The sequence below is a fragment of the Notamacropus eugenii genome, chromosome 4, assembly GCF_028372415.1.
Source record: "Notamacropus eugenii isolate mMacEug1 chromosome 4, mMacEug1.pri_v2, whole genome shotgun sequence".
NCBI classification, from domain to species: domain Eukaryota; kingdom Metazoa; phylum Chordata; class Mammalia; order Diprotodontia; family Macropodidae; genus Notamacropus; species Notamacropus eugenii.
In genome coordinates, this window is record NC_092875.1 from 87264029 (window position 1) to 87276094 (window position 12066).

Sequence of the window (12066 nt, forward strand, 5' to 3'; positions counted from 1 at the left end):
TCCAAAGCCTCCAAAAAAAAATAGGAATTGGTTTCAGGCTACGAAAAAAACTCAAAAAGGATTTTTGAAAATAAAGAAAGAGAGGTGGAGGAAAAATTGGGAAGAGAAATGAGAGTGATTTAAGAAAAACATGAAAAATGAGTCAACAGCTTAGTAAAGGAGACACAAAAAAATTCTGAGGAAAATAACACCTTAAAAAGCAGATTAGGTCAAATGGTAAAAGAGGGACAGAAAGCCAATAAGGAGAAGAATGCCTTGAAAAGCAGAATTGGCCAAATGGAAAAAGAGACACAAAAATTCACTGAAGAAAAAACTCATTAAAAAATAGAAGTGGTGAAGTGGAAAAGGAGGTACAAAAGCTCACTGAAGAAAATAATTCCTTAAAAATTAGCATTGAGCAAATGGAAACTAATGACTTCATGGGAAATCAAGAAAAAATAAAATAAAATGAAAAGAACTTAAAAAGATGATGTGGGAAAAATAGGATGAAGGGAAATATACAATTAGTAATCATAACTGTGAATGTGAATGGGATGAACTCTCCCATAAAATGGAAGTGGATCACAGAATGGATTAAAAATCAGCATCCTATAATATGTTGCTTACAAGAAACACATTAGAAGCAGAGAGATACACACAGAGTAAAGGTAATAGAGTGGAGCAGAATATATTATGCTTCAGCTGAAGTAAAAAAAAAGCAGTCTTAATCTTAGACAAAGCAAAAGCAAAAATAGATCTAATTAAAAGAGATAGGGAAGGAAACTACATATTGCTAAAAGGTACCATAGACAGTGAAGTAACATCAATACTAAACATGCACCAAGTGACATAACATCCAAATTCTTGGAGGAGTTAAAGAAATAGCAAAACTATCTTAGTGGGGGACCTCAACTTTCCTTCACCTCCACCTCAGAACTAGACAAATATAACCTCAAAATAAGAAAGAAGTTAAGGAGGTAAATAAAATTCTTAGAAAAATTAGATATGGTAGACCTCTGGAGAAATTTGAATGGGAATAGAAAGGTATATTTCTTTTTCTCAGAAGTACATGTCACCTACACAAAAACTGAGCATGTATAAGGGCATAAAAACCTCACAATCAAATGCAGAAAGGCAGAAATATTTGAGGGGTCACTTTTTAAATGTACAAACTTTTTCTTCTGCAGATATTTTCTTGTCCTTTGTTTTCTTACTTAGTACATGTTAGTTCACAAACATCTAATTGTTCATGCAAGATCCTTGGGTAAAACCAAAACAACACAAATGCTCAATCTCAAGAATTGCACACAACTAGAATATTCTTTTATTTGTATAAGTGTAGTGTTCCCTTTCAGAATGGGCTTTCTTCAGGTGTAGAGGTAACACTGTAGCCCAAAATAACAGTACTTCCATTCAGTTTTGTGGGTATGTGAAATAGCACCATTGGGCTGATTTAAGAATAAAACTGTTTTCACCCTTCTTGGTTAAACTGTAAACCCTGGAGAATTATAATCTTAAAAAGGTAAAAAGGTTCATTTCTTCCTCAAAATCTTAACTTTATAGAATCAAGAAAAAATTAAATTCATGTCAATACAGATAACTGAAATAATCCAGAATTATTAAATATATCCTTTTCAAATCATGTGGCAATAAAAATTATGTATAATAAAGGGTCATGGAAAGATAGGCAAAAAAAACCTAATTGGAAACTAAATAATCTAATCCTAAAGAATGAGTGGGTCAAACAATAAATCATAGAAAGAATCAATAATTTCATCAAAAAGAATGACAACAATGAGACAACATACCAGAATTTATGGGATGTAGTCAAAGCAGTTCTTAGGGAAATTTTATATCTCTAAATGCTTTCACGAATAAAATAACCAAAGAGGAGATCAATGAATTGGGCATGAGACTAAAAAAACTAGAAAAAAAATTAAAAATCCCCAAGTAAATACCAAATTAGAAATTCTGAAAATCAAAGGAGAGATTAATAAAACTGAAAGCAAGAAAACTATTGAACTAATAAATGAAACTAGGAGCAGGTTTTATGAAAAAACCAATAAAATAGACAAATCTTAGGTGAATTTGATTTACAAAAAGAAAGAAAACCAAATTGCCAGTGTCAAAAATGAAATACGTGAATTCACCATCAATGACGAGGAAATTAAAGCAATAATTAGGAGCTATTTTGCCCAACTGCATGCCCATAAATCTGACAATCTAAGTGAAATGGACAAATATTTACAAAAATATAAATTGTCAAGATTAACAGAAGAGGAAACAAAATACATAAATAACCTCACTTTAGGAAAAAGTAATTGAATGAACTATCAATGAACTCCCTAAGAAAAAAATCTCCAGGGCCAGACAGATTTATAAGTAAATTCTACCAAACATTTTAAATACAATTAATTCCAATTCTATCTAAACTATTCGGAAAAATAGGTAAAGAAGGAGTCTTACTCAATTCCTTTTAGGACACAAATATGGTGCAGTTACCTAAACCAGGAAAAGGCAAAACAGAGAAAGAAAATTATAGGGCAATTTCCCCAATGAATATTGATGCAAAAAAAAGTCTAAATAAAATATTAGCAAAGCGATTACAGCAATTTATTATGAGGATAATATAATATGACCAAGTAGGATTTATACCAGAAATTCAGGGCTGGTTCAATATTAGGAAAACAATCAGCATAACTGACTATATCAATAACAAAATTAACAGAAATCATATGATTGTTTCAATAGATGCAGAAAAAGCTTTTGACAAAATACAGCACCCATTCCTATTAAAAACAGTAGAGCATAGGAATAAATGCTTAAAATTTCCTTAAAATGATAAACAGTATATGTCTAAGACCATTAGCAAGCATTATATGTAATAGGAACAAGCTACAAGCATTCCCAATAAGATCAGGGGTGAAACAAGAATGTCCATTATCACTACTATTATTCAATATTGTATTAGAAATGTTAGCTTTAGTAATAAGAAGAAAAAGAAATGGAAGGAATTAGAAATAGACAATGAGGAAACAAAACTATCATTCTTTGTAGATGATACGATGGTGTACTTAGAAAATCCTAGAGAATAAAATAAAAAACTCTTTGTAACATCAACATTAGCAAAGTTGCAGAGCATAAAATACACCCATATAAATCAACAGCATTTCTACATATTACCAAGAGAGCCCAGGAGTAAGAGTGAGAAACAGAAATTTCATCTAAAATTACTGTTGGGGTAGCTAGGGGGCACAATTAATAGAGCACTGGCCCTTGAGTCAGGAGGACCTGAGTGCAAATCTAGCCTCAGACACTTGACACTAATTGTGTGACTTTGGGCAAGTCACTTAACCCTGTTCGCCTTACCTCCCCCCCCCAAATAATAATAATAAAATAGCTGTAAACAATATAAAATATTTGGGAATCTACCTGCCAAGACAAATCTAGGAATTATATGAATAGAATTACAAAACACTTTTTACACAAATAAAGTCAGATCTAAACAACTGGGAAAAATATTACTTGATAGGCCCAGGTAATATAATTAAAATGACTATTCTACTTAAATTAATTTACTTTTTAAAAAATTATTAGTTTTAGTTTTCAACATTCACTTCCATAACATTTTGAATTCCACATTTTCTCCCTATCTCTCCCCTCCCCCTCCCCCAAGACAGCATGTAAATTGATATAAGCTCAACATATAAATTCATATTAAACCTATTTTCGCATTAGTCATGTTGTAAAGAAGAATTAGAACCAATGGGAGAAACCACAAGAAAGAAGAAACAAAAAAGAGAGAGAACAGATAATATGCTTTGATCTACATTCAGACTCCATAGTTCTTTGTGACAGTATTTTCTATCACGAGTCTTTTGGTGTAGTCTTAGATCCTTGCATTGCTAAGAAGATCTAAGTCTATCAAAGTTAGCATATAATGTGGTTGTTACTGTGTACAATATTCTCCTGGTTTTGCTCACGTCACTCAGCATCAGTTCATATAAGTCTTTCTAAGTCTGTCTGAAGTCTGTCTGCTCATCATTTCTTATAGCACAATAGTATTCCATTACATTCACATACCACAACTTGTTTGGTCATTCCCCAACTAATGGGCATCCCCTCAATTTCTAATCCTTTGTCACCACAAAAAGAGCTGCTACAAATATTTTTCTACATGTGGGTTATTTTCCCATTTTTATGATCTTTTTGGGATACAGATTCAATAGTGGTATATCTGGGTCAAATGCCATACATAGTTTTATAGCCCTTTGGACATAGATCCAAATTGCTCTCCAGAATGGTTGGATCAGTTCACAACTCCACCAACAGTGCATTAGTGTTTCAATTTTCCCACATCTTCTCCAGCATTTATCATCTTCCTGTTTTGTCATGCTAGCTAATCTGATAGGTGTGACGTGGTACCTCCGAGTTGTTTTGATTTGAATTTTTTTCATATGACTATAGATAGCTTTAATTTCTTCATCTGAAAATTGCCTATTCATGTCCTTTGACCATTTATCAATTGGATAATGACTTGTATTCTTATAAATTTGACTCAGTTCTCTATATATTTTAGAAATGAGGCCTTTATCAGAGACACTAGTTACAAAAATTCTTTCCTAGTTTTCTCCTTCCCTCCTAATCTTGGTTGCATTGGCTTTGTTTGTGCAAAAACTTTTCAATTTAATGTAATCAAAATTATCCATTTTGTACTTCATAGTGTTCTCTACTCTTATTTGGTCATAAATTCTTCCACTCTCCATAAATCTGACAAGTAAACTATTCCTTACTCTCCCAATTTGCTTATAGTGTCAGCCTTTATATCTAAATTGTGCATCCATTTTAACTTTATTTTGGCATACAGGATAAGATGTTGGTCTATGACTAGTGTCTGCCATACTATTTTCCAGGTTTCTCAGCAGTTTTTGTCAAATAGTGAGTTCTTATCCCAGAAGCTGGGGCCTTTGGGTTTATCAAACAATAGATTACTATAGTCATTGACTACTGTGTCTCGTGCACCTAATAGATTCCACTGATTCACCACTCTGTTTCTTAGTCAGTATCAAGTAGTTTTAAAGCTTACTGCTTCATAACACAATTTAAGATCTGGTATGGCGAGGCTACCTTCCCTAGAATTTTAAAAGATTAATTCACTTGATATCCTGGACCTTTTTGTTCTTCCAGATCAATTTTATTATTTTTTTCTAGCTCTATAAAATATTTTTTGGTAGTTTGATTGGTATGGCACTGGATAGGTAAATTAATTTAGGTAGAATTATTAGCTGAGCCTACCCATGAGCAACTGATATTTTCCTAATTATTTAGATCTGACTTTATTTGTGTGAAAAGTGTTTTGTAATTGTGTTCATATAGTTCTTGGGTTTGTATTGGAAGGTAGACTCATAAGCATTTTATAATGCTACCGTAACTTTTCTCTTTCTATCTCTTGCTGTTGGGCTTTTAAAGCAACATATAGAAATGCCAAAGATCTCTGTGGGTTTATTTCATATCCTGAAACTTTGCTAAAATTGTTTATTATTTCAAGGAGTTTTTACTTGATTCTCTAGAATTCTCTAAGCATGTTCTCATATCATTTGCAAAGAATGATAGGTTTGTTTCTTCTTTGCCTATTCTACTAAATTAATTTACTTATCCAATGCCGTACCAATCAAACTACCAAAAATTATTTTATAGAGCTAGAAAAAAATAATGAAATTGATCTGGAAGAACAAAAGGTCCAGGATATCAAGGGAATTAATCTTTTAAAATGCTAGGAAAGGTGGCCTCACCATACCAGATCTTAAATTGTATTATAAAGCAGCAAACATCAAAACTATTTGGTACTGACTAAGAAATAGAGTGGTGAATTAATGGAATCCATTAGGTGCACAAGACACAATAGTCAATGATTATAGTAATCTACTGTTTGAGAAACCCAAAGACTATAGCTTCTGGGATAAAAGCTCACTATTTGATATTTGATAAAAACTGCTGGGAAAACTGGAAAATAGTATGGCAGAAACTAGGCATAGACCAATATCTTACACCTTATAGCAAGATAAGATCAAAATGTATACATGATTTAGACATAAGGGTGAAACTATAAGCAAATTAGGAGAATAAGGAATAGTTTACCTGTCATATCTATGAAGAAGAAAAGAATTTATGACCAAATAAGAGATACACAACATTGTAAAATGCAAAATGGATAATTTTGATTACATTAAATTAAAAAGTTTTTTGCACAAACAAAACCAATGCCCCCATAATTAGACTGTATTTAATGGAAATACCTGGAATTATGAGGACAGAATGGTACACCAAACAACCCAGTAAGAAAAGTAAACATTTTGGTTCTCTTCCTCTGCTAGCCATCAAAATTCAAGTCTATATTAAGGCATATTAAACAAGAAAAACAATGCCAACAACAGCAACAACTTAAAAACAGGTGTAATTTTTACCCAGGATTTTTTTTTCTTTTAAATAGCATAATTGAGGCAGAGCCAAGATGGTGGAGTAACAGCATGGACCTGCAGGAGCTCTCCCCCTAAGGTCCTTAAAATACCTTCAGAAACTGACCCTAAACAAATTCTAGAGCAGCAGAAGCCACAAGGCAACAGAGTGAAACAGATTTCCAGTCCAAGGCAACCTGGAAGGATGACAGCAAGTGTCTATCACACTGGGCTTGAAACAGAGCACAGTCTAGTGTGGGCCATGTGTCACAGACAGGACTGGAGCAGGTTTCAGGGAGCTGAATCATGGGCAGCTGTTGTAGGTTTCCAGATTTCTCAACCCACAAATGCCAAAGATAGCTTCAAATGTCAGTGAAAAAACTCTTTCACCTAGGAGAGAGAGGAGTAACCCCAGCCCCAGGGCAACTGCAGCCACTGCCTCAGGAATGCTTGGTCTACAAACCATGGGGGAATCAAGTGCCTTTGTTGCCTCTTTTATGTGAGATGATTTGCTACATTCAACCTCTCCCTTTCTCTCACTCCCAGTACATTCCACTCAACAGTAAGTTTTATTTTTTATGTATTCTCCCTTCATATTCAGCTCACCCTGTGCCCTCTGTGTATGTGTGTGTGTACATATGTATATAGATGTATGTATGTATACATACATACACACATACACCTATATATATACATAACTACACACACATAATATATATATACATAACCATATACACCTATATATATGTGTATATATGTATGTATATAGATTCCCTCTAAGTACCCTAATACTGAAAAAGGTCTCATGAGTTGCCAATATCATCTTTCCGTGTAGTAATGTAAACAGTTCAATTTTAATGAGTTTCTTAAGGCTTCTCTCTCCTGTTTACCTTTTCTTGTTTCTCTTGATTCTTGTTTGAAAGTCAAAATTTCTATTCAGCTCTGGTCTTTTCAACAAGAGTGCTTGGAAGTCCTCTATTTCATTGAACTTCCATTTTTTCCCCTGAAGTATTATACTCAGTTTTGCTGGGTAGGTGATTTTTGGTTTTAATCCAATCTCCTTTGACCTCTGGAATATCATATTCCAAGCCATTTGATCCCTTAGTGTAGAAGTTGATAAATCCTGTGTTATCCTGACTGTATTTCCATGACACTTGAATTGTTTCTTTCTGGCTGCCTGTAATATTTTCTCCTTGACCTGGGAACTCTGGAATTTGGCTGTAATATTCCTAGGAGTTTTCCTTTCAGGGTCTCTTTCAGGAGGTGATAAGTAAATTCTTTTCATTTTCATCTTACCCTCTGGTTGTAGAATATTAGGGCAGTTTTCCTTGGTAATTTCTTGGAAGATGAAGTCTAGGCTTTTTTTTTTTTTTTTTTTGATCGTGACTTTCAGGTAGTCCCATAATTTTAAAATTGTCTCTCCTGGAGTAGTTTTTCAGATAAGTTGTTTTTCCAATGAGATATTTTACATTGTCTTCTATTTTTTCATTCTTTTGGTTCTGTTTTGTAATTCCTTGGTTTCTCATAAAGTCATTAGCTTCCATCTGCTCTATTCTAATTTTTAAAGAACTATTTTTATCAGTGAGCTTTTGAACCTCCTTTTCCATTTGCTAATTATGCTTTCTAAAGCATTCTTTTCCTCATTGGCTTTTTGGACCTCTTTTGCCATTTGAGTTAGTCTATTTTTAAGGGTGTTATTTTCTTCAGCATTTTTTGAGTCTCCTTTAGCAAGCTGTTGACTTGCATTTCATGATTTTCTTGCATCTCTCTTATTTTTCTTCCCAATTTTTCCTCCGTCTCTCTTACTTGATTTTCAAAATCCTTTTTGAGCTCTTCTATGGCCTGAGACCATTGCATATTTATTTTGGAGGTTTTGGATGCAGAAGCCTTGACTTTTATGTCTTCCTCTGATGGTATGCATTGTTCTTCCTCTTCTAAAAGGATGGAAGAAAATACCTGTTCACCAAGAAAATGACCTTCTATAGTCTTATTTCCCCCCCGTTTTCGGGCATTTTCCCAGCCAGTTACTTGACTTTTGAGTCCTTTGTCAAGAGGAGGGTATACTCTGGGGACTTGTAAGTTCTCAGTTCCTCCAAGGTGGCACAATCAAGGAAGAAGAGTTTACTCCTTTTCTGGCCTGCACTATGGTCTGGGAGCAACCACATGAATTCTTCTGCCAAGCATCTGAGTAGAATTCCCTTTCCAGAGCCTCCACCAGCTCTACCAGCCAGTGCTCTGCCTCACCTCAGGATCGTGACTCAGGGCTGAGATCCAGATCGGCAGCTCATTTTCCCCAGGGTGTTTAGGCAGAGGGTTCAAAAAATGGATGCTGCCATGCCTGGGGCTGCCTGAGGCTGAGGCTAAAGGAGGACCCTGCTCCCTTCTCACCCAGGTGAAAGAGCTTTCTCACTGACCTTTGAAGCTGTCTCTGATGTTTGTGTGTTGAGAAATCTGGGAACCATAGCTCTTACCCAGGATTCCACACCCCAGTCTGCTCCAGTCCTGTCCTTACTGCACGACATGGCCAACGTTGGGCTGCACTCCGTGGGCTGTGCTCTGTTCTGAGTCTGGTGCGATAGACCTTTCCAGTTGGCCTTCCAGGCAGCCTTGGGTTGGAAATCTCTTTCTCTCTGTCGTTTTCTGGCTTCTGCTGCTGTAGAATTTTTTAGAGTCATTTTTACAGGTATTTTATGGGCTATGATAAGAGAGCTTCTCCAGGTCTGTCCTTCTACTCTGCCATCTTGGCTACCCCCCCACCCCCACCCCCCCGAGCAATTTTTTACAGGTATTTTAAGGGTTTGGGGAAGAGCTACAGCAGGTCTGTGCTTCTACTCCACCACCTTGCCTCCACCCTCGTAACATATCCATTCTTATTTTTATTTACAGATTGAGGAAAGAGAGGGAAAAATGTGAAGTGACTTGCCCAAGTTCACACAGCCAATAAATGTCTGAGGCTGGATTTGAACTCAGATCTTAACTTTAGGCCTAGCACTCCATCCAGGACACCAACTAGCTGCCTTGGTTCTTGCCAGAAGAAAACTTCTGATTCCATGATCATGTATTTGCTAGCTTTAAGGGAATAAAATAATATGAATTTATATATTACCTAGCCTGTTTGCTTCTTTTACCCAAACTTTCAGGATGACAATTATGGTGTTGGTGACTGTGGATGGAACCGATGGAGTAGGAGAAACAGCACCCACCCCACCAATGTTAATGCTTCAGGCACCTCAGGATTCATTTTTACTGGAGTCTTAACCTTGAGGGGTCAGGTGAGTTCCCCTATTTCCAGTTTCTAGTGGACTCCCATTATTTTGGTTGAGGTCCACAACTCCCTTTAAGCTAGTTCTGAGGGTAGAGACCAATTTGAGTTAAATTGCTTTGGATTAATTAGGTCCTCTTTGAGGATCAATCTAGGAAAATTGGCTATGGGTCAATCAGAAACTAAAATTAAAAATCTGGCTAAGACCACTGCCTCTTACCAGTCTGATGACCACAAATACTGCCTGCACTGGTGTCAGTTAACTAAAGATAGCCCCAAAATATGTTGGCCATGATAGGGCTCTTCCTGGTCAAAGTTACTTTATCTTAAAGCCAAATTAAGTTTTAAGGTCAACAAAGTACCTAGAATAGCCAATTCATGATAGGGGTTTCTAACAAGCTTGTAAGTCCCACTCTCCCTGTCATTAGTTGTGAGGTCTGTTTGTATTTGTCCTGTCAATTTGTCTGTCAGTGTGTGTCTGTCTATATCATGTGTGCTGTGAATAAGTCTATTAAGATTTAAAATACAGGCAGCCAGAGACTTCTAAAGGCTGAAGCTAGAAACAAACCTGTAAGACTTTTTTCCTTGTGATTCCTGTTCTGGTCAACCTGGAGCTACAATGAAAAGTTAGATATAGCTAAAAACATCTTAGAAGATTCTGGAGATTTTGAGATTAATCATTAAGAAGTTTCAAAATTGGTCATTTGGGGATTGCTGGAGAAAACTCCTAAAACTGGGAACTCATTCATGCTAAAACACCTCCTTCCAATCCTGGTTGCTCAGCATTCCCCATTCCCTCCCCAGAGTTAAGAAGGTATCTCAACATGGGAATTTTTAACAGCCCCAAGCATTCTTGTTAACCCCTCTCATCCCAGATCAGATTAAGAGAATGCAGGAAAAAATTGGAGGGAAAATTTAATCACCCTCCCCCACCTGGCTAAAGGAGAGGAAGGGCAGCAATCATATATTGGTAGTGGTCCTAATGGCCTTGTGCCTGTGAGCACCTTGAAGACCACCCATCTAGGCAAAGCTTGGGAATAGCACCCAGGTCCTCAACATTCTGCTTACCCTTCCCTAGCAGCTGCAAAATGCCCCAGGCTCAGTAAATTCTGCAGCTGTGGGAGAAGGGAGAGGTGGATGGATTGGGACTGCAGTGAGCATTCCTTAAACCCTGCCACCAAGAATCATCACCCTGGAGAAGCCAGCTTCTGCTCTTGGTAAACTCCACACTTCTTTGTTCTAGTTGCAAAATGTATCAACTTTTGGCAAGCTACTTTATTTCTGTTTGCCCCATTTCCTGATTTGTAAAGGGAAAATAAAAATGGTTGTTGTTATGGGATCAAAATGATATAACAATTCTAAAATCTTAACAATCACTGGCATATGTTAGACACAAAATTATTATTGTATCTCTCTAATTTAATATAATTTAATTATATCTCTCTAATTGTTCTATACCTGATAACTTTGAAGTGGTTTTTAAATACTAAAAATAATAAGATCAATAATTTCTATTTTTCTTATTTCTATAATTTCTGTGTGATAATCTGGAAATACAATGATGTCATCTGATGTTTATTGTTTGTATTATTACTGTATTTCTAAATTGCATTGTACTAATAAAATTCTCTTAGACTGTGAAATTTAGGAAACCACTGTAAGGTAGAAATGGTGTTGAAACAATTTTTAATCTGGATTTTGTTGCATATGAATTGGGTTTTTAAAAGGATGTGATTAAATTAGATAATTTGATATTTACTCTGATAACAGATTTTTCATCTGAATTCTTTGCTATTCTGAAAATATATAAGGTGGTTTAAAGTTACAGCTTCAACATATTAATGATGAGATGAATGATTCACTGTCCAAAGTGATTTGGAAGTGATTCACCTAAATTGATAATGGGTTGTTTCAAGTTTTAAATATATATAATGTTTAGGACATTGTTACATTTCTAAATTGTGTAATTTGGTAAACAGTTGTATCAACTATGTTGTTGAAAAAGCAATTCCTCTTATAATCTAGATGATTAGATTAAGAATTATACAAAAAAAAAATAGGAAAGAACGAATGGGTTAGGAAAAACTTCCAAGTTTTGTCTATATTTAAGAAGAAGTTTCACCTAAAGTTCTTTAAACCTCTGTGCAAAAAGTCTCTATGTTATAGAACTTCTATTGAGCAAATGAGAATTCTTGAAGAAAAAAGAAAAAATAGGGGTGTGATTTTCAAGCCTGTTTCATCTAATGATATTAGGTTTATGGACTACAACATTCACTATCTATGTGAGATTCCAGAATATAATTAATTTTCTAGTGATATATTTAAAGACAAAGGAAAGAAAAGATACTGAGTAAATTTTTAAAGGCCCAG